This window comes from Alosa alosa, chromosome 16, assembly GCF_017589495.1.
Source record: "Alosa alosa isolate M-15738 ecotype Scorff River chromosome 16, AALO_Geno_1.1, whole genome shotgun sequence".
Classification (NCBI taxonomy): domain Eukaryota; kingdom Metazoa; phylum Chordata; class Actinopteri; order Clupeiformes; family Clupeidae; genus Alosa; species Alosa alosa.
This window is the reverse complement of record NC_063204.1, coordinates 30,939,852-30,964,353: the sequence shown is the minus strand read 5'-3', so window position 1 is coordinate 30,964,353 and position 24,502 is coordinate 30,939,852.

Genomic DNA, 24,502 nt, shown 5'->3' with positions numbered 1-24,502 from the left:
CATTAACAAAATGCAAACATCTCAATGGGGAATCTAATATGTGTGTTTATGTGTCCGCCCATACATGTGTTCACATCTACTCACACACAGAGATCCATGTGTGAATACAGTATATATATATTAACAAGACAGTACACAGTATATGTGTGTCCATATGAATGTGTGTTAAACAAGAGGGTGAGAATGGAGGTGTTGGTGGTCAGTACACCTCTCTGCACGTGTGTGTGTTTGTCTATGTGTCTGGTCCTGTGTGTGTTCTTGCGTACTCTCATGTGAGGGAGAGGATGGGTTTGAGAGAAATCTGCTGTTGTTCTGTTAAACTTATGATGCATGCTGACTTGGTAGCTTCACATTTGTTGAGTAAAACAAAACAAACAAACAAAAAAAACATTGAGGACTGATACACTGCTAAAGCAGTTTTGTGTCAGCAGCCATTTTGGGTTTCAATTAGATGTAATCCCCCCAACATACAGTCGATATCTGCCTGAATATATGTTCTTTAACAAAGTACCACGTGGAGAGGTCTGTTTGAGTGTTGGAGAAGTTTGTTTTCTTTTTTAAAAAAGAGAAAGCGAGCGAGAGAAAGAAAGAGTGAGAGAGCGAAAGGTACAAACAGATGGAGCTCCCTAAGGCGATGGCTTTTAAGCCCTGGTCTCTAGGGGCCAGTGGGATTTTCATTTCAATGGGCCCTAAATATTCATCACTTTCCACTCTGCACACTACCTCCTCACCCTTATGGGCTCTGTTTGAGGCCTGCCACCAGAGGGGAGAGGGAGCGCGGGAGAGAGAGAGGGAGCGCGGGAGAGAGAGAGAGGGAGCGCGGGAGAGAGAGGTGGAGAGCAGGAGAGATGGAGAAATTCAAGCTTTTTTAGCCTTATGGGTCCTGTTTGAGGCTTGCAACTGCAGGGAAGAGAGAGAGAAGGAGAGAGAGAGAGAGAGAGAGAGAGAGAGAGAGGGAGAGAGAGAGGGAGAGAGTATGAGTGGACCATTGAACAGCAGATAAAACTACAGGCGGTAGCCACAATAATCCATTGTTTTCAATGGCTCTTCCATTCAATCAAATATCAGGAGTCTTTCATCTGGGCCTCCACTCTGGCTGCTAACGCTCTCCTAATTTCCCTCTCAGCTGCTCTCCATGAGACAGCGTCAAGAGAAACCCTTGACATCTCCGGATTACCATACATTACCAGGGTTAAATGGAGACAAAATCATTGTGGTAAAGGCATGTGGCACATTCATCCACCCACTCCCAAGCCCTGAATGAGAAGCAGTGGTGTTGTCTATGCGGTAATGCCTCAGTAAAAGGAATATCCTCTGAAAATGGTTATCTCCAGGAGAAAAGCATGAGGGACTAATGGAGCGATTTCCCTTCACCGATTTCAGAAAAAAAGTGTTTTTAGGACACAATGTTCTTTTTTTTGTTTCATTTTTTGAACAATTTTACACCTTAAACCACATTCAATACTGTCTCATTTTTGGGGGGGAAATCCTCCTATCCTCCTCCTAAATTAATAACAGGCACTGATGGAGGATATAGCAACAGACAGAAATATTGTGGGAAACACGGAAACAGGTTGGATCATGGGAAAAAATGTGGAGTGGGTCTCCTGTTCCCTGCCTGGTCCCACCACCCCTCCCCTACCCCCTGCCCAGGGCAGATTATCCTGTCTGACCTTGACACTTTGAGATATTAATCCCCCCCCTCACCTCAATGGAGTCTAGGTGAGCTGCCTAACAATATATATTACTGGCTAATCTCCTTTTTTTTTGTGTGTGTGTTTGTGTGTGAGTGTATATATGTGTGTGTGTTAGGGTGTGTGTGTGTGTATGGGGGGGGGGGTTGTTGAATGGAAAAGAGGGGGTGGGGGTTGGTCGTCGGACGGCGCTGAAATTTTGGATAGCTCAGCAGCCCCTTGCCCAGATGCTTGACAGCCGCAAGTCATTACCGAGGCCCTCCATATGTGAAGTTTGGAGGGCCATAAAGATGGATTACCGTGCTCCCCGGCTGAAAAATAACACCTAGCAGACGGCGCAGTGTAGGCATGCAAACACCATTAGGTTCCTTGTATGCAAACAGCGCCACATAAATCTAATGAAGGGGTTCTGATGTGCCGCTGTCGGGCACGGCAGAGACAGCAGCAAACAGTGGCAAAACAGCAGCAGCAGCAGCAGAAGCAGCCAATGTGTGCGGAGCATCTTCAAGTGCCATGTGTCTCATTTATTTGTTGTGGATATTGACACATGTGCATGCATATATTTTCTCATACACGCACAGATGCACACATATACACATACTTTTAAAGATAAAAGTTTTAAGCTGCTCACTAAGTATGCATGATGTTCGCTGCCTTGTTGTGTGTGTGTGTGTGTATGAGTGAGGCTGTGTGTGTGTGTGGACATCTATAATTTTGCCTGTCTGCAGAGCACTGAGCTGGGCTCACACTGAGAGATGGCCTACTGATGTCAGCTTAGTCCTACACAGACAGACAGGTCAGCCGGTCTGCGTGCTCACTACTAGCTCCAGCCCTGCCCTCCCCTCTCATTAGGCCTCAGACAAGGCCTGTGTGTCCATCCGTCTGTCCATCCGCGCGTCTCTCAGCTTGACAGTCCTTTGACGACGTGTAGAAATGATCAAGTGTGTTTCAATGGCAGAAAATGCACTCTGGTGCTTATAATTCCCATGAGCAAAAGAAGACAATGTAGATGAAGAAGAAAAGGAACAAGAAAGAAGAAATGGAGAAAAAGAAGCTTGTCCACATGTCAGAAGCCCTCATCTAATGACCTTGTGGTAGCTGAGCACATGGCATGAGAAGTCTCCATATCTGGTCATTTTGGAGATAGATGAGTGACTGCATGACGACACACAATGTGATAATAATCAGGAAACACACACTACATTATTCAATATAAGAGTAATTGTGTGTGCAAAACTATGCAAAAACGGCTCTAATTATGCTAAAATATAATACTTTCTTTGAGTAAGTAGTAATATGCCAACACATTATCTTCATATGTAGTGACTGTGTGTGGTGCTATTTATATCTGTCTATATGCTCCTAGTACTTCTAGGCTCTTTCTCTGCACAGTAATGTGTGTGTACAGTGTTACAGAAGTCCTCATGACATACATACACTTTATCCTCTCAGGTGTCATCACAGGCATGCCTCACCAAAGTCTATGTCAGCCGATGGACAAACAACAAACGAATAAACATCACACTCACTCACTCACTTACTCTGTGTTGAATTAGGCCTGTGTGTCTTAACGATGCTATAAGATGCAGCAGGGAAGGAGATGGATGGGGGTTATGGGAGTGCGTGTGAGTGTGTAGAGGTGGGGGGCACTAGGGGTGTTGAAGGACAGGGAGATGGGAGAAAGGGCTCCTGTCTTCTGGGTGCCGCTCAGCCTTGTCAGGCAGGCGTTGACACTGATGAGAGCAAACTGGAGAGGAGAGTGGGGGCGGGGGGGGGGGGGCGAGAGGAGAGCAGATGCCTCGGTCCAGTCACCTCCAGTCCGCCGCCCGTCGTTACGCCCGCTCGGCTTTTGATCATCAGTGCGCTGCTTGAGCTCTCTATCTGCCACGCTCCCCCTCTCTCTCACTCTGAGCCATCAAACACATGGACAAGACACGCTGTGGCTGCCATGCAGTGACACACACACACACATACTGACACACACACACACGTACACACACATGCTCACAGACACGCACACACACACACACACACACACACACACACTGTCCTTCCTCTGTTCCTTCTCACTGACCTGGCACGGCTCGACAAGCTCCCTTCTCCTTCCTGTCCTTCATTTTTTTAGTCATGTCTGCCACTGACAAAGGGGGAGAAGAAAACATACGCTGGACTAATGACTGAGAGCGTGTTCACAGCCTTGTCTTTGAGAGACAGACAGACAGAAAGAAAGAGAGAGATGGAGAAAGAGAGGGAGAGATGGAGAGAGAGAGATTGGTAATAACTTGTGTGTTCACACTCAGCCTTGAGAGGCAGACAGAAAGAGGGAGAGAGAGAGAGAGGGCAAGAGAGAGGGAGCAGGATATGTCAGAGGCCATGGCCTTGACACCTGACACATATGTGGGGAGCGAGCAGGCCTCTACGGAGCAATATGTTCCTCATTAGACCGGATCAGCGTAGCGCTGCACAGGACCACGTGAGTGAACGGATGAATGAATGAATGCATGAACGGCCAAGTGAAGCCATGAAAAAAAAAAAAAAACGAAACGAGACACTGTTTTTGGGGTTGTGGTCACATGTGTGTCACACACCGCTGACCTTTGCTCTGTAACTTTATCAGGCTGACATCATCACCGTGACTCGGCGTCCATTGTCCTCACAAGGTGGCGTGGTGCAGAGAAACCAGACTGTTAGTCATGTCCAGGGTGGGCCGGTAATATCCCCACTTTTTGAAGCGGTCGCATAAGACAAGAGAGGTTGGGGGTTTTGACTGCAGTCTGTAGGGAAACAATTGAGGAAGATCTATGAGAAGGCCCCCATTGTGCAGGGCTTGGGTGACAGCACACTACCTGTGTCATTCCAGCACAATCCACACATGGATCCAAACGCATGCGTGAGATATTCCGCAAAGAAAAAGCAATTTCCTGTCGGACCAATTACACGCCGTTTGAAGTGCCTGTTTTTTTCCCTTCTTCTTCTTCTTTTTGAAATTGCATCAGAAGTTTCTGAGGACTCAAAATGAAATGTTGACTTAAGAATTCAAGCCTTTTTTGTTTGCATTAGTTCATTTGTTTTTTCTCCCCCTCCACCCTTCCCAGGCACTTGCTGAGAAAGATCCCCTCAGTCAGGGCTCGTAAAAGGCACAGCTTTGTGATCAGTGGCTGGCGTCCCCTCTCTGGCTCCCCTAGTAAATGCTCAGGATTTTTGACTGATCCCAGATTATTATGATGAAACCCCCCCAGGACCCACCGACTGATCCTTCTGTAAACACGGTTAGCTGAAAATCATGCCAACCTTATTAACCCATCATATTACCCTGTTTGTACAACCACACCATTAGTATCGACAACAGTTTCTTATCCTGCTGAGCGTTATATGCTCCGACAAAAGGCTTCATTCAACAATTTCTAAGTGCTGCAATTTACTAAATTACCAGAAATCGCCCCCTGAGCTTTTCTTGACTCCTGGTTCTCACTATCTTTTCCGTAAAGCCCCTCCTGTTAGGGTTTAGTGTCAAAATATTTGTGCAGTGATAGCCATCTGACCAATAGTGATCTATATCAGATTGGACTTGAGGCTTGTTGATCATTGTCTGTTATGTAACGAGACGAAAGCCAATACTGGAGAGGCGGAGAGTGAGACCGGATGGACAAGGGGCAGAATATCCAGTAGCAGTAGCTTCCTGCAGGTGGCAAATTACAGCTCTGTGAGTCTGTGAGTGACTGTTTCAATGACCCATCACGGATTAATATACTACCATAGGCCAGAAAAGGTCACCTTAACAATTGTCTGAGCAGTCCTCCCTTAGCCCTCACTCGGGCTACATCAGTAGCAGCGATCTTTTAAAGAGCAAGGATTTGGAAGTGTGTCAAGCATACTGAACACTAGCAATGGAAGCCATAATTTTAATTAATTAATTTATTAAATTTGGGTCTCTGAATTTTGACTGGAAAAATTAAATCTGTTTTATTCAATGAAATGCAGCGAAAGTATGTGGAATTTCAAAGCACAATAAATATTTCACCTGAAGAAACAAACAGGATGAGCCAGAGCAGCAGCGGCATGTTTAAGCAGGAATTCAGCACAGTGGTCTGACTTGTCCACACAGACATAATGAGCCAGAGTATGAGGAGAAGATCAATAGCAGCGTATGCAGTGGGGGACCCCAGCATAGGAGGTGACTGGGGAATTCACAATGCTGCACACACACACACACACACACACACACACACACACACACACACACACACACTCACAAGAAGAAATGGGACTTCACAAAACTGCATACTTGATGAAATGTTGACTAGGGCAACTCACATGTGTGAAAAAGATGTGTATCATTCTACACTTGCAATGAAAATCCTACTCCAACAGCAAGTGCATCTATTATATATTATAACAGCAAGTGTATCTATTATATATTATAACAGCAAGTGTATCTATCTATTACAATATGTCGCCTGCTGACCGAGCCAAATCACCTGCACTGGATGGTCGTCCTGCCAGGGCTTAGATCAGATCAGCTTGATCCTTCCGGCGCTATCTCAACCTCCCGGCAGGAAGCCACTGCGCTGAGTCTCCTCGGAAGCAGCGGTGTGACAACGCTCGACTCAGGTCACATGACCCTGCAGTACGGCAGATGAGGAAGTGTTGACAGGAAACACCCCCCTCCTCCTCTTCCTCCTCATATCGCCAGTGAAAGCCAATACCTTGTGAAACTCGTTACTGAGGGATGTATTCACCCTCCTCATTCTGATTCATTAAAAGGTGGGGGTGGTGGGGGCTATATAGACAGAAAGCTAAATATATGCCCTTTTTTGAGTGGAAGAAAAAAAAAAGAAAGAGAAAGGGAGTGTGTGTGTGTGTGTGTGTGTGGGGGTGGACTCTATCCTGGAGCCATTTTGTCTCCCTCAGTGGTGCGAGTCCTCCAGTGGTCCCACAGTGGAAGCCCAGCCCAGAGCCATGCCCCCAGACACACATACCATGATGAGGAGCAGCCAGGCAGGCTTACCCTGCAGGCCCCAGGGAATACACACACACACACACACACACACACACACACACACAAAGCACCCTAACTGACATGTAAACACAAACATAAGACCTGGTGGTGGCAGAAGCCAGCGCCAAAGCATTGCTTGCAGACATGGAGTGACAGTGAGAGGGCCAATCTGACTGTCTGCCGATGGAGAATAGCACAGAGGACTGGAGCTACTGAGTGCGCAGAAGTCAAATAAACATTTACTCTTAAATGTAAATATAGTCTCTCTCTCTCCCGCCCTCCCTTACTCACTCACACACACACACACACACACACACACACACTTGAACACACACACACGCACAATCTGACACACATACAGATAGCCACAACACACACACACCCACACACACCGATAGCCACAACACACCCACAGCTCATCTCACCTCTGCTGTGCTCTGGCTGTCTCTCTCTCGCCTCTCGGGCAAGCACCTGCTCCTACGCCCAGGGGCTGCAAGAGACCCCCAAAAAGGCTCCTGGGACGCCCGTCCGCTTCGCCTCGCTGTCACTCAAAAGGCCTTTTTGTCACAGAGATGCCAATATGGCTAACCAATAGCAGGTACAAAAAACCGTGTATCCTAGCCACTGCAATTAACTGCTAATATTGCACGTAGGATGGCGGCTTATCACTGGTAGTCAATTTTCAGTCACTAATGAGATTGGAATAATGCTGTCAGTCAAGACTAGTGCATCTTTCAGTGCTAAATAATTCCCATTATTTTGCCTTTCCTAATCCAATCATTCGTTTACTATTATGAAATGCTATTAGGTTAAATAAATGGCAGCCATCTTTAATTACTTATGGAGGTATAATAGTCTCTGTCATTGGAAATAAACAGTCGTTACACATTAAGGCCTATAAATGGTTTGATTTAAGCACAGCGGAGTGCAATTTTAATGTGTCGGAAATTAGCTTTTAATACTTTTTTTAAAAAACATATCTGTCAAGGTGTAAGTACATGCTATTTGTTAAATCTAGGTGCCATAACTATCAATCCAAAATAAGTTACCTGTTCTATTCAGTGGTGAATAGTGAAAGGTAAAACACATGATTTTTTCAATGATTACATCGATTATACTGATAATTTTCTGTGTTAATAATACAGTTGTTAAGGCTGTTATTACCCATGTGACCGTGTCTGCTCACAGTGCACAGACAACAGTGATGCCATTAGCCAGGACCTGCTGAATAGGTCGGTGTGTGTAACCTTGAGGGTAGGTGAGGCTAGACTAGAGAGAAGTGGTGTGTGTGTGTGTGTGTGTGTGTGTGTGTTTTGTGCGGTGGAGGTGGCCAGGAGAGGGCAGACACACTGTGTTTCACCTCATTTGAATGTCGTTCAGTACGCACAAGCCTCTCCTTTGCAACAATACTATGCAGATGTGTGAGTGGTTGTGTGTGTGTGTGTGTGTGTGTGTGTGTGTGTGTGTGTGAGATGGGGGTTGGGGTAAAGATGGACAGTGTGGGGGAGTGCATGGTCTGTGACAGGGTGAGATAAAACGTGTTTGAGAAAGAGAGACAAACACACTATGTATGTGTGAGTGTGTGTGTATGAGTGTGTGAGTGAAAGAGAGAGAAAGTGTGTATATGTGTGTATAGGTGTGAGTGTGCGGGTGAAGAAAGCTAGAAAGTGAGAGAGAGTGAGACAGAGAGAGAGAAGGAAAGAGAGAATGCATGACTGTGATTGAGGAAAGAGGTGAAGATCATTCAGGCATTCAGGCATTTAACTCCACTGTGACAAAAGTAACACTGGTTTTAGTACCATAAATATGCAGTGATAATACTGCTACACTCGTAAAAGAGGGAAGTTTAGCTAGCAAAACATGGAAACCTGTCTGCCTTAGCAGAGCATAACCTGACCCAGTTTCCCTAAGCAATATGTCTGACTTTACTTAGGAAACAAAAACAATATCTCACAGTAAGACTACAGGCTGTTTGAGCTTTGCCAGAATTCTAACCCATGAGCAATGTGCTTTTGGATTCTACTATATAGTTTAGCTTAGCTTACAACGTGTGGTTTTGTGAACTGTTTTCAGCAATATTCGGTGCATGGAGAATATTACGAGGTTATTACATTCTACATTCCCACTGATAGACATGTTGGCGCATACAGACATTTGCACATGGTATACAATCTGTTGCGGTCTATTTCTTTTTCAATCCCTGTCATTGCTAAACACACAAACACACACACACACGCCAAGAAGTTCTCTGTTATCACAACAGTTTCCCCTCTATCCACAACTACCATCAGCCATCCACTCCTGTGGGCTTCAGTGACAAACCTCATTCCCTGCTTAAGTCTCATTCTCCAGTCAGTGTGTGTTTGAGGATGTGCATGCAAGAGCAGAAGGTGTATGTTTGAGTTTGAATGTGTGCATGTTAGTGTGTGTTTGATTGTGTGTTCCAATATGTGTGTGTGTGCATGCATGTAAGTAGGTGTGTGTACATACTATGTGTATGTGTGTGTGAGAGAGTGTAAATGTGTATGTGTGTGTGTGTTTGTGTGTGTGTGAGTGTGTCACACAGCCAGCCTTTGCTGTCTTCCCAATGCCAGATATGCCATGCTGAGAGAAGGCGCTTGGCCAACATGTATGGTAACACTGTCAGCACCTCTCGTGTCCACTCGTGATGCGTTAACCTTGCTGTGACATGACTGTCGGTCTGTTTGAGGGGTGTGTGTGTGTGTGTGTGTGCGTGTGTTTGTGTCTGTGTGTGAGTTTCTTGGTGTGAGTGAAGATCTATGTGGGAGACTGTATGTGTGTGTGTGGTGTATGTGCTTTAGTGTGTCAATGGCCCTGTCTTTCTTTCTGTCTTTGGTTGTGTATGTGTGTGTGTGTATATGTGTGTGTGTGTGTGTGTGTGTGTGTGTGTGTGTGTGTGTGTGTGTGTGTGTGTGTGTGTGTGTGTGTTGTGTGTCTGCACAGAGAGGACGTATGAGGATAAGCCATGCAGCATGCCAGATGAGACCACACTCTCAGCAGCAGCGCTAGCGTCTCAGAGCCAGAAGCACACTTTATTAGATATTGATTTGAATTCCTTCTCTTTAATCTAATCCACGCTAGGAGTCTTTTCTTCCCACTGCTTTCTGGTCTGAGGCGGGGAGAGAATAACTCCCGCCCCCCTCACATCATCACAACACAACCCTCCACCCTCACCCTAATCCAGAGTAACAAGCCAATAACAGGCTAGTGTTGACCGCTAACAGGCAGCCGCTAAGCGCTAACAGGGTGATGAAATGCAAATAGGGAGTAATGAACCCATTTCAAGCCGCTGGAGGGACCCTGGGTCAGGCACAGCAGATCCCTTGATCCCCTGATCGCCCTCCCTTCCCCGTAACCTCGGTCTCGCCGGCCCGCTCCACTGGGTCAGCCGGAGCTGAGACCCAGGGACTGCCCAGGGCTGAGGCAGGAGGCAAGCCCAGTGGGGATGAGGCGTGGCAGAAGGGTACCATCGCCACCGCCACCCCTGATGACTGGGGCTTTGCTAGCTCCAACAGGTTCATTAATTACTCCCAACCCTTAGAGGGGATTCAGAGGCAAATTTAATAATAGGATGTGGGGGGGTCGGGGGTATTTTGGTGGAAGTCAGGAGGATGGGAGCTTAGCTGTCCATACACGCATGTGTTACTTCTGCCGTGATTGAAAATGAATATTGGGGGTGGGGGGAAGGGAGGGGGGGTCTCCAAGCTTGTTAGCTGTCCTCGGCGGACTGTTGCTTGGAACAAGGTCAAGGTGCTTTTAAAGTCACACAAAAGGAAGTTGTGTGTGTGTGAGTGTCCCTACGCCTCATGAGCACCTTAATCTCGGTGGAGTCAGAGTCCCTGCCACAATCCAATAAAGAGAAAATAGCTGATCCTTTAGTAGGAGGACCGTTAACTTTCTACTGGGAATCGTAATGAAGCATTTAAGATATAGAGAGCGGTCTTAATACGACTCAATTAAGAGAATAATTGCCTTGGCTTAATGGATCAGACACACTGAAGCCATATGGCTCTTTTACAATAATACAAAATAAACTAGACGCTATAATGCAGAGCAGTGTCATTGCCTGTTTCCCAGTCTATGTTCTCACTTCAAATACAATCCAGTGTGGTTAGCCCCAGCTGTGTGCATTATCTGAATAAATCACCATTAACCACAACTGAAGAGCAAAGTCCTCCTTGTAGCTCCGCTCTATTTTTCAGTTTTCAAAGCACCTTCTCCTCGGGAGCTGCACCGGAAGCAGTCGATAGACACGCTGTTAGCCTGATGGCTAGGCTAACCAAATTAACCGAGCGTGAGTTGCCAGTTGTGTGGCCCACTTCTCTCGCTCTTTTCTAGTCGACAGCCGAGCTCACTGGTTCTCTGTCTTTCCTCTCTCTCTCCCTCTCTCTCTTTCTCCCTCTCGTCTCCCAGGGTTCTAGCTGAGCTCTTCCACAAGGTATTGCAGACTATCAAAGTGCGGCTCTTTAAGTTTGGTACTTCGCAGGTTCTCTTTGTTCTCCTTTCCACCGTCTCTCCAGGGTCCGGTGAATGGGAGTCTCAGGGAGACGTGCATGGCTTTGGGCGAAACAGAAGCAATCTTTAGGGAAAAGGATGCTTTCAAATTGAAGGGGAGAGGATAGCCAGACGAGGGAGGAGGGGCATTTAGTGGTTAGAGTGATATGAGAGGTGTTCTTCAAGAGAAGAGGAGGGAGAAGGAGTGAGGACCAGTGAAGTATGGCCATTAGAATTCTGTTTTTTAATGTGTTATATTATCGCAACATCCCCTACCCCCACACACCACAACGTCCTCTACCCCCACACCTAACACACACACATTACTAGAGATGCCACAGTCACACAAGACACAAATGTTCCCACTATTGAGGAAAAAATAAAAAGTACAGTTGACAGTGCACACAACACACACACACACACACACACACACACACACACACACACACACACACACACACACACACACACACACACACAAACAGTTATTCTCTATTAACATACACATACACATACTGCACCGAGACACATACACACACATACACACACACGCCAACACACACATTGCCACCACCACCAAAAAAAATCCAGACCTCAAAGCCTTTGGTTTTAGATTTGATTTGCAGTGATATCTGAAAGCGGCCTCATCGTGCTAACAAGATTAAGCTGAGCTCTTGTCTGTTTCTTGCACTGCAAATTTGTGAGGTGATTAAAACTGTCTCTCTGCTGGAGCAAGCGCTGGCCACTGGGATGGTTGCCAGGTAACAAGACATGACTCCTGTTTGATATCGCTACATGGGCAAAAGGCTAGCTGCAGAACTCTCTCTTGCCCTGGCAAAGAGCTAACAAAAGAACGTGCATGCTTCCCCCGTATCCCTGTCTGGTCTGCATAATACACACACACAAACAAACACACACACACACACACACACACACACACACACACACACACACACACACACACACACACACACACACACACACACACAGAGACAGAGAGAGAGAGAGAGAGAGAGACAGACAGAGAGAGAGAGAGAGAAACAAAGCAGTCAAACCTGACAGTGTTCTGGAAAAAAAAGAGGCAAATTAAGTTGGACTTCAAATGAATGCCTTGAAAGCATGCATATTTAAATAATTACCAAGCCCCGGTGAGGAACTTTATGTTTGGTTTGAAGGAATTCAGACTTGGGTTTACAAATACAGTGGCTTAAGTCATAAATAGGATCCCAACATAGTCATCAGCGACCATACACGCGGGATACATATACCCAAAAACGTAATGTTTACCAGAGGAAAAGCTCAGTTTTAATCCTTCATCCCTATTCCGTATTTACTGAATTGGATTATGCATGCACACAACGGCTAATGAGGACTTAAAAATGCAATTATTGCTTAAGCAAAAAAAATGCGACTTTTTGATAAATGTTTCTATTAGCTAATAAATGGAGAATCAACAGACTTAGAAAACTGCTTTATTCGGGGCTTGAAATTAGCCCATCAATCATCTGGGAGTTTGTTAACTATTTTTCTAGGCTCTTCCACCACACCCTCACCCCCAAACCCACTCTCACCCAACTTCCTCATTGGAGGTCTGGAAATCCGTAAGACAATCATTAGAGAGTGGAAGAGATGGAGTGGGAAAACAAAGGACAAATTCACCCAAACGCTCACAATGTAAAATATCCAACAGGATTCTCTTTACTTTTTTCTGTCCAAAAAAAAAGGACAAGAGAGGAAGGTCTACTCTGGTCTGGGGAGTAGGACTGATGAGTGTGCAGACAATCATTATCAATCATGTTCATAATTTATAAAGGCAGGACACGGGTCAGAGGATGACGATCGGGACAAGGTTAATCAGGACTTTCTGGGGTCAGTGTTCGTGAAAAGTAGCTTTGTATTTTTCATGAGGCCATTGATTACTTTTTTACACGTATGAATATGACATGATGGGCTCTTCAGTGGTTAAAATTGCTGCATTGATTCCAGCCAGCTGCCCATACAATAGACATTCCTATAAGGAGCTGTTAATAAAGAGGGCCAATGGCTTCTTTATAGTGGCTGTTGATGATAAACATCAACTCACTGAGGTCTTGACAATAAATTATTGAGTTATTCTGTGAAATATCAACATTTCATACCTTTTGGGGTATTTGAGGAGTTGTAATCATGTAATATAGCATAATTCTATTTCTATTCAGAATTTAGCATTTACTATTTAACTAATACTAATAAATGAATAAATTGAAATGCATCTAGTGTGTGTCCCATAGTATGGTATATAGTATTATACCATAGGCATTAATTTTTAATCACTTGAATGTAAGCAGCATATGCTGCACCAGCTACTAAATCAACCCCACACATGCATGTGTCTCACCTTTCTGCTGGTTATTTCTGGCCAACAACTGACAAACAGACAGATATCTTATACAAAACATATGGAGATGATCCCGACAAAAACTCAACCGCTATTAGATTATAGCTGCTATATTAGCTGCTTTACCCCATGTCAAGGCTGGTGTCAATAGCTGATTGAGAGCTGTGCTTTACCTTTGCCCCCCCCCCCCAACACACACACACACCTGTGTTACCATGTGCTCACGTAAGCCTATGCATTACGATGTCGGGACACCTCACCATGGCTGCTGTTGGCTCACGACAAGTGTTCTAATTAGCGGCGTTCCCAAATCATGTTTTTATTTTTCTACAGAGTTTGTGAAATATAATCAGTTAGCCTAATTTTATTGCGTTTTCTAATGATGCTTGCCTTGAGCAATTGTACTGTGTTCCTTAGCAAACAGCCCATGTCAGGCAGCTAGATTAATCTTGATTACTTTAGCCCTTGATGAAGTAGGGCTACAATAATTCTCTAATTGGGGAATATTGCAGCGTTAGTAAAGAGTGATAGATAGACAGGGAGATAGATGTTTGGGTCCCGCTCCTGTGGTAATTGTCATACTATTTATGAGATTAGGGTGCATAAGTGGCGCAATGGTGGCAAAATATAGAAACTAACAAATAAACACAGATTGATGAGCCATTCCATTACCATGCTATTTCAGGCTCACTCGGGGCGTGGCACATTGCCTACCCTGCCTGTCTGGCCTAATCAACCCATTATGGCCTAAACAGCCAATAGTCCCAATGAGCAAAAACATTGGGGCTGTCTGCTATTTGAGGCTGAGGTTTCACAACTCATAATTTATCTTTTCCCTGCTTAATATTGTGGCAGGCTTGATTAACATCTTTTATTTATATATACTGTATGTAGCTATAAGCACAGAGGATTCATATACGGCAGATGTGAGCTGTGAAAACCTGTGGAGATTTTAAAAGGCAGAAGGATCAAATGGATCAAATACATACTGATTGGATGACCGCCTGTGGAGGTTTTCAACAGCAAGTAGACATATGCTGAGGCTAGTGTTTTTCTCTCTCCTCGTCCCTCTCTCTCCTCATCTCTCTCTCTCCTCGTTTCCCTCTCTCTCCTCATTTCTCTCTCTCTCTCTCTCCTCGTCTCTCTCTCTCCTCATCTCTCTCTCTCCTCATTTCCCTCTCTCTCTCCCTCTCTCTCCTCATCTCTCTCTCTCTCTCTCTCTGTTTTTGCTATTTGTGCTGACTATCTCTCTGATGCTTTGCAGGTTTGCTGAGTCTCATTTTGTTTCTTTGGGGTGGATTCTGAACCCCCCTGACTGAGGAGTCTGCAGTGTGCATGTGTTCATGCATGCCCCTATGTGCGTGTGTTTGTGTGTCTATATGTGGAGACTGCCCTACAAATGCCCTCTAAGGGGTTAGACAGAGGCTGAGGTGTCCCTAACGCCCCCACCCCACCCTCAGTAAGTGCAGTGACTCAAGTTGACATTGGATATGGCACATCTGAGCTCCGTTTCTGGTGTCACCCCTGCGCCGTCAGCTTTCCCTTCACTTACTGCCAATGCCAACATCCATGATGTGGTCTCAACAAGAAGACGTTGCTGTTATGGTATATGTGATATAATGTTATCATTAACTAAATAAATACGGTAAATATGGTGTTTATTAACTTTTAATGTGCTGTGAAGTTCTGATGTTGTATATAATATGTATAGGTATATAAGTATAAGGTAATTTTAAATGTGGTATTATATACAATAATGTCATATTTAACATGAATTCTTAAAACCAATTCATTCTCAGTCTCAGTTGAAATATGCCACGTCTAGAACTCCAATATGTCAATGTTGTTTTAAAACCTATTTGCACCATACTGTGTGTAGTGTTTTTTTTTTTTTTTTTGGGTGGACAAAAAGAAGAAGGCAAAGCAGTAAAAAACATATTGAAGCATTCTTCCAGTTGCAGTGTGTGAGTGGGTAAGCCAGCCTTCCTTTGGTGCCCTGGCTGAGGAGCCCGCGTGTGGTGGGCTCGGGAAGCGACTGTAAATACGGCCGCTTGTCACAATAATGACAGAGTCGGCTCCATTCTGTTCTTTTGAGTTTATTTCTTTGATTTGCCACCGCTGACGACTTTGGCCTGGGCCGATCTCCAAGGTTACTGTCAGGATGAATTTGGTGTCCTTGGCTTTTGCGTCTTTCTGCAGGGCTGTCACATCCACTCAACTCTGAGCCCCGTACCAGCCGGGACCTCTGGCATACTGGGTATTAATAGAATATTGATACAGCCAAAATAGTGTGTGTGTGTGTGTGTGTGTGTGTGTCGTGGCAATTTATCTTTTTGTTTAATATTTTTTATTATTTTCTTTTGTATTCTTCTATTCTTTTCTTTCTTTTTCTCACCTCTTTTTAAACTGCAAATCCCTGTATCAGTGCTCCTGTGATCAAGAGTGGTTTAATTAGCGACTTTTTACTACCTTGGTGTCCCATTAAATTAATTATTAATTAAGCAAAATATAGGCGGGTTTAATGCCTCAATTATCTGAGAGGGTTTATTATGGCAAAAGGGGTTGAGCTGCTAGAGGAAGGTTCTTCTCTCTCTCTCTTTGTCTCCCTCTTTCTTTCCCTTCATTTCTTCTTTATATCTGTCTCTTTTCTTCTTTAAACTCCACATATGTGCACAACACAAGTAGCTTCTTGCTTCTTGGAAATTTCTAGCTAATTGCAAATGCTATCAGCACAACAATGGCACGGCCATATAAAACTGAAGTGACTGAGGTTGATCTGCCATTAAAAGAACTGGGACGGAATCCAATGTTTGGCTTAGCAATCCTGAGGACATGTCTTGGCACGGCGTGCCATCTCTCCGCTCAAGTAATATTATGTGGGGCGATGCCTTGTGCTGGATACCTGCTTCCTTCCTTCATGACCCCTCCCTGGAGGAATCTTTGCTTGTGTTGTGTTGTATGCTCCTATGCATGTGTGCAACGCAACACACCAGTGCAAAAAAAGAAGCTCCATGCCACCGTGAATGCCAGCCAACACCAATGTATACTAAAGAGCTGGCAATTACCAAAACATTATCAAAGAGGCAGATCTTGGGGGGAAAAATAAAAATGAAATAAAATCAATGAACCCGTGAGGCAGATAAAAGAAATCTTCTGAGACATGGGCATGGAGAATCCAGAGTTCCTTCGACAGAGCCTCTCCCCTCGGTTAAGCAGAGGACCTATGACAAATGGCAATTTATGAACAAGCACATTGATTTTGATATAAACATAATTATCATCGAAGCCTGCGCAAATTGGAATGATGAGATGGTGTGTTCATTATCTGAGAAACCACATGGGAAGTGTAATACTCTAATTAATTGTCTTTAATGAAAGCAGTGTTTTTGTGCAGTGTTGGATTACTTCTATGGCGCATTGTTTACAAAGGGAGATTGTCAACACCTCACTGGGTAGCACTGTACTCCGCAAAGCCAAGGCGCCCAGAGACGTTAAAGTCTTTCTTACACTATAGCACATTTGAATCATAGCAAAGTACTGTACAAATGAAAGGCAAATAAGACTATGAAATGTACATACAGTGGTATTTCAGCGCAGTATACTGTATACATATGATATCAGCAAATACATTTTTGATTTGATTTGAAACCATGGAGACAAGGAACTAAATGTATCAAGGTGTCTGTAATTGATTTAACTGTAGACAGATTTCTGTGGAAAGCTAACTATTTTAAAGCTTTGACAAAACTAAATCTTGAGGGAGTTCTAGACCTTTCTAAAATATGATACCTCTGGGTTTTTTTTTTTTAATGGACATTGAAACTTTTCCCTCCTGATCTTGGCTTCTATCAGTAGCCTTTGAGCACTTCACGTTCATGAAGGCATCCAAAACTATTTTCAATAATTGATTCTGTACTTTAATTGAACAGCACGACTGAATGACATAGCTCATTACTTTCCTCATTAGTTAATTATCGGAGAAGTAGGACAAGTCAATAAAACTGAAGGCAGTAAATTTCAATGCTAATTAGCGGCGTTTCCTCTGAGACATATTTAAAGGCAGATTAGTTACCTGAATGTCCCGTGACGGAATGGGTGGAAGGAAGAGACGAGAGCAGGCAAAGGTTAGCTGCTTCGTCGTCATTAAAGCATGAATTATTAGAGATGCGCCACTGTTAAATAACCAGCTAAAGAGGCGCCCTCCTTATTAAAATGTCTTTGGGTGAGTGTTGCTTATAAACAAGGGTGTCTATGGAGAGGGGATGAAGGAACTGTACTGTGAGAATATGGTACCCTACACTTGTCTGAGAAATTGTCTGAGAAAATCAGAAGAACGTGTACATATTCATAAATCAATAAGCTACATACTCAAATGTAGTGAATGAAATATAAGCAAATATAAAACAAGGTACAAAAAGGTTACAAAGTACAATTGATGATGTGTCTAGTATGTGTAAAAATAATAGGTCATTAACTTTAATTCGTTTTTGTGTTTTGTTTTTTAATATAACCATGCCAATGATTGTTTTAATTTATGAAAGGATGTTAATTAAGGTAGATTATTGATAAAATTGATTGTTTTTGTTTGGCCACAAGACGGTGTTAATGGTGTTTTTTTTGACAAACGGTCTGGTTGTGAAAGGCCAACGGCTGGTGCGTGGGTGTGAGGCGGGAGGCTGTGACATGCCATGTACCCCGAGAGAGGCGCGGAGAACAAGGGGGCGCACCGGGCCGAGTCCCACACAAACATGTCTTTTTGACATGCAAATGAGCCAATGAGATACTTAACACCTGACATGGACCATGACTGTTTTATTCACCCCATCTAATCAAACTCCTCACCCCGCCGTCTTTGTTGCTCTTACCCTCCCTCTCTCCCACCCTCCCTCCTTCCTTCCCTCCCTCTCTCTCTCTCTCCATCTCCACTTGACTGTTTTTATCACGCCTCCCCTTCATTGATCCAGACCCTGCTTTTTGTAGTGTGTGTGTATGTGTACATGTGTTTATGTGTGTGTGTGTGGGGGGGCGTTGGCTGCAGCCACTGCGGACCCAGGGGAGGAAGTGACAGAAGGCTTCTTTTATTTAGCTCCTCCGCCTCACCGTGTCATCTGCTTAATCATGAGGCTAATCGACAACACCATCTCCCCGCGCTCCCTGGACAGGACAATGGCACCTTATTCATATTTAACACAAAAGCAGCGTTTAAGTCATTGCACGCATCTGAAGGGGATATTGTGTCTTATTGTTGTAACTCTCCGAGGAGTTTTTTTGAGGGGTTGAGGGTTGAGGGGGGTTTACCCCCTCCCCAAAACAAGCATATGCTTTTCACTTCTGGTGTTAAGCAGCTGGACTTGGTAGGGTCAAAACCAAGGCATTAATTCACATGATTAATTCAAATGCTTAATTCTGCATTATTGTGGGCTCAGATATAAAATTACCAAGACAAATATGTACTCCACTGAATAATGAATTACGGGGGTAAATTTAATTATGCAACAGGGCGTATAATAGTCGCCTCTTTCTTTGGACTAATCTCCTCTTCACCTCCACTTGAAGTGTGGTGTCAAATTCTGCCCAGTGTTTAGTCTGTGCTTTGTTAGCCCGTCTCAAAAAAAAGAGGGATTATTTAATCATGACTTAAACAGTCTCTTTCCAGTCTCCTGAGTCTATAACCAAATGCTCTCCGTGTGGCAGAGATTGCAAAGAGACTGCAGTTAAACACATCAACAGTTCACTTCTTTGTGAGTCCTACAATCACAAAGCTGAGTTAGCCGTGGCTAACGCCTTAATTCCCCTCTCACCTGAATATTACGTTACAAACTGTATTGACAGTGATTACATAATAGACATATTAGCACTAGACAGCACTAGTGCTGGGTTGATCCTGGTGCTTCTCCCTTGTCTCTCTCGGTTTCTCTAAAAGATTAAACAGGGTCATTAAGGACAGACAGAGGTTCATTTCGCTATTATGAGCCCTGAATTAATCATTAGGGATGCCATTTAATGACATACTTGGTGGGCTGATTACTTGTGTTCATGTTAATTACGATGGTTAACTACAGTGCACCTATGAAGGTCCTTTTGGTGTTTGGCCTGAAATTCCCCACTTCACCACACACACACACACACACACACACACACACACACACACACACACACACACACACACACACACACACACACACACACACACACACACACACACAGAGACTGACACCCACACCCACTTTATTTTCTCCTTGAAGCAAATTAAAGAACATAAAAGAAACAGCTGTGTATTGCTCAGACAGAGCCATTACCCCTTTATCCTCTACTGCTGTAGAAAGAACTTAGCTGTGTCCTACAACATTAAAAAATGGCTGACATTCACCACACTTCTATGGAGGTAGTAAGTGTTTATCAATCTATCTGTGAGAAGCAAATCACACACACACACACACACCAGAAGAAAAGGCTGATACTATTAAAACAATGCCATTAAGGACCACCTCCATTTCCCCCTCAATAAAGGAGACGTCGGTGGGGAAAAGGGTTTGGGTGCTTGGCTCTAACGTGGTTAGCATTAGGGGAGGGACGGGGGCAAAGGGAGGTCAAGCTGGACACGTCCCTGTTTGGCGGGACGTCATCCGTCAGGCTAGAAACCGCCATGGTTAGCATTGGGGGCAACGGCCCGGGGTGACATAAGGAGGGAGCTAGGGACTCCTCACACTCTTAGAACCATGGAAGCACATAATAGGGTTAAGGCCCTGATGGCTATCAGAGACAAAAAGAAAAACTCTTGAGATTTTTTCATTCCACTGACAACCCCCCCACCCCACCCTGCCACTCACCCCCCCCCCCTTCCAGCCCTTCTTAAATGGCAGTGGGGGAGGGGGGGGTACATCCAGCTATTCCACAGAGATCTCTAAATGAAGATAGGACACAGCAAGAATGGGCTCTGCTCCCTTTGTGGTGGCTGCCAATATTATTTGTGGAAAGGGGCTTGTCCAAACACAGAGCTGGGCCCACGTCTTCACAAATTGTAAGATGGGAGAGGTTTATTTTCTCAAGATTAAAGTTAAGGGGTCGCGTTTGAAAGATACGCGGCCTCATAGCGCAATTTGCTTTTATTTTTTCCCCTATCGTCCTGTCCCATGATTAAATCATCAAGAGAGCTTTGAAGCAATTAAGAGGCTCTTTTGTCGGTGTCATTAATTTATTTATTTCTCATTACATTTTTATCAGCATTTATTTTCTCTTTCTTTTAGTGTGATTGTTATCAAAAAAAGAGAGAAACATTTTTCATCCTCGCTTAGCTTGGTCATGTGATGAAATGAACATGCTCCAAACGTGAAATAAATGGGGTCTCTGAGTGCGGCAACAAGGAAGAGCACTCTTTCAGGAACATGGTTTTATTATCTTCTTTCCTCGTGAACAACAGTGGATTAACTCAGTTCCCCATCTTGCCCTGCTTGTCTCATTCCTTTGGACCAATGACAATGCTTTGATTTCTTTCCCCCCTACTCAACCCATAGAGCATAGGCTTAAATACTTTCCTGAAAAGGCCTTTAGAAAACCAGCAGAACTGAGATAACTTCTTCTGAGAATTTTTTTCCTGCTCTCTCTCTTTCCCTCTTTTCTCTGTCTCTTGCTCTCCCTCTCTCTCTCTGTTTTACAATCTCATTAAAATGGGCCTTTGTTTTCCCACTTTATATGCTCTGATCTCTCGCTCAGGACCAGTCAAGAGGCTGAGAGGGAGTATGAAAAGGCCCCCAATGTCACAAAGAGGCAGCTTGTTCAGTGATCATAATAAGCCTGTCCCTCTCTCTCTTTCTTGTCATTCTTTTGGGGAGGAAAAAAACAAGAAAGACAGAAAAAAATGCTGGAAAGGTCACGGGCTGGCGAGATATCGTGAGAACTTAATGAAAGTTTTATAACTCTTGAAATGTTTATGACCCTTACACTCACCAGCTTGTCTGTCCAATTACTGGGCAAGTCGGCGAGGCCACGTGGGCACCGTCTGGGGTAGAACCCAGGTGAGGGGCGGCGGGAACCTGAACTCTGGGGCCAGGCTGACTCCTCTCACCCCCAGGGAACTTTGGGAACTTGTAGACCTGTTTCAGATGTGTCAAGTACGCTATGCACAAAATAGAAAACTTCTTTATTTTTTCAGTACTAATATGTTCTCCATAGAATATTTGTCCGCAAAACACAGTTCTATTCTTCAGCAGTAATTAAGCTTTGTTTCAAATAACTCTTCATGGAAACATTCTTAGAAGAGCAATTAAATAATTTACAATGGCAAATATATTTTTTACATTTTCAAGCTTTCTTTAAGAAACTTTAGTTTGGAAACTGCCATGTATAGCTCACATTCTCTTCTGCTGGAATCCTATGCTTCCCTGCAGCTATAATACAATGGAATCAGATGTGATCAATCTGATAGCTACCCAAATAAAATATGTATATTTCGTCACAGACATGTAAATTCATATGTGAATACAGATCTCTAAACTGCAAATATGAACATGACCACCTCTTCACAGCATTTCCACTCACACTCATCTACATATAATATTCACAATAAAGATCACCTCTCTGTCGGGCTCGAAAAACTGCCCTTGATGATGTGATCAAGCGAGACAGCCTGGGCAATTTCAGCCGCAATCGGTTCGCTCACCTGCTAAAATGAGTATTAGCGCGGCCGATCGTTACACGTGACAGTGCTTATTGAATTACCCCTCCTGCGGAGTCTGGTGGGGATCCATCTTAAGACTATGGACGACCTGTCGTCGTGTGCCTGAGAAGACATCAGGGCTCAACTGAAACAAATGACAGAATCAATCGCCTCGAGGCATGTACACCCCCATCCTACCACCACTTCCCCCCTCGTTTCACTCTCGCTTTCTTGCTCTCGAACAGCTAAGATGGGGAAAGCCATTGCTGTCCACAAAATATGATCAAGCCCACGCCGTAATAGGATTCATAAACATGGCTAAATACAATTTGGTGAAATGTATTTCAGGAAAAAGACAATCATTTACAACTTCTGAGGGGGATTTAGAATAAGTATGTTTGTATGCAAATCCGCAACACGTTTTATGTACTCTGCTCCCGCAGTTCATGAAAGCGTATTAGATTTATGGCAGTGCCTGTGCATAATTGTGCGGGGTGGGGGGACAGGAGTGTTGGGATTTATAGAAGGTCCTCTTTGGCAGCCTTGATTATAGAAAAAAAAGCTCTGCTTTCACGCCTCTGACACTGGGAACAATCCTATTGGGCACGACTGCTAGGGTTCGCCAACGTTGCCAGACCAGTGCATCGACATGGGACGTCGCCAGCTCCTGTGATCTGACATATTCTTCAGGCATTAAATAAACACCCTTCCAGAAAGACCCCCTCTCAGAACAAAAGACAAGAGCTACCCAACGTCCCATTAATGTGAACCACCTATGGCATTTTTTTTATAGTTTAAGTATAGTAGTAGTTATAGTAGTAGTATAGTAGTAGTTATAGTAGTAGTATAGTAGTAGTTATAGTATATTTACCAGACTATATACACAAATACAAAAACAAACGTGATTGCCGTCATGAATAACTAAGTACTATATTGGACAACACTGAACAAGTTCCCAAAAGAAATTCAAACTTTTAGGAGAGAAGTCGGTAGGTGACATATGAAGCCATGATGGTATACTGTGATACTTGAACAGTTTTATGAGCTATGTAAAAATAAATACTGTGGATTTAGGGAAAATGCCACTAAATGTTTCAGGGTATTGGGTTTTTTACTTAGACCTTTATGGCTAAGGGCATACTTACAGCCTCATCAAAGCCCAGTAAAGAAAACAGTGAAATGTGAACAGGCATCAATAAAGACACATTGGTCATTGAGAAAACCAGAAAAAAAGAGAAAACCAGTGAACTCACTAATACGTCTAAGCTGGTCCATTCTAAACAGTTGAGCGTTTTAATGTAATAAAATCCAATTTACAAACTCATTTATTACCAATTTATTACCTATAAATTAACATGGAGCACCTGCTTCGAAGCCCCTTTAACTCTGATTAAGTTGGGTCTGGTTTCCCGCAAACCACTCTCTCGCTCTGTTCTTCACCAGAGCTGAGTAATTCCCACACAATGTGGCATGAATTTGGGGCGTCTGAGACGGTGGCCTCCATCTTTTTCTTGTGACCCCTAAATGAGGAGGTGGGGTGAGGTGGGGAGGTTGGGTGTGTTTTCTTGGGCAGACAGACTGAAGCAGTTCAAAGGAGATCCCTGCAGCTTACATAAACCACACTCAATTGCCACAAAGAGGAAACTCAATTTGCAGGGAGCTGTGCTGTATACTTTTTATAAGGGACCTTTTAGTCATTAGGGCCAGAGACTTAGGCCTGGCTCAAAGAGTAGGCATGTAAAATAATGAAGACAGACACACACACACACACACTGAGAGAGAGAGAGAGAGAAATGCATGCTCCAATGCAACAACAATGGTGAGTCAGAAGAAAAACAAACACATAACAACGCCTGAGAGTGGTGCACTTTCACCAACTATATTAGACCTCTCTTCAATACACAACACTTTTGTAATATTGTTTATTCTGCACAGAATAAAGCATCTATTGGAATCCTTACCATTTGATAGAACTAAACTTCTTGGTTCCTAAGACCAACATTAACTTGATGGGAGGGAGAACCTTCCTTCCACCCAAATAGGGGAAGGGGGGCCTCTATGCTTGTGGGGACCCCTGGTACCCCGTGTGGATTTATCCTATAACAACCACAGGCACGTTTGAACTCTTTCAGCACAGGATGTGTAATCCCGCCACCTCTGCATCTTCCCATCTCCAGGCGTGGGTGTGTGGAGGGGTTGGGGGTTAGGGGTAGCCAAAAGATGCAGAATGAAGTGAAACAAACTAAAGCACACCATTGCTA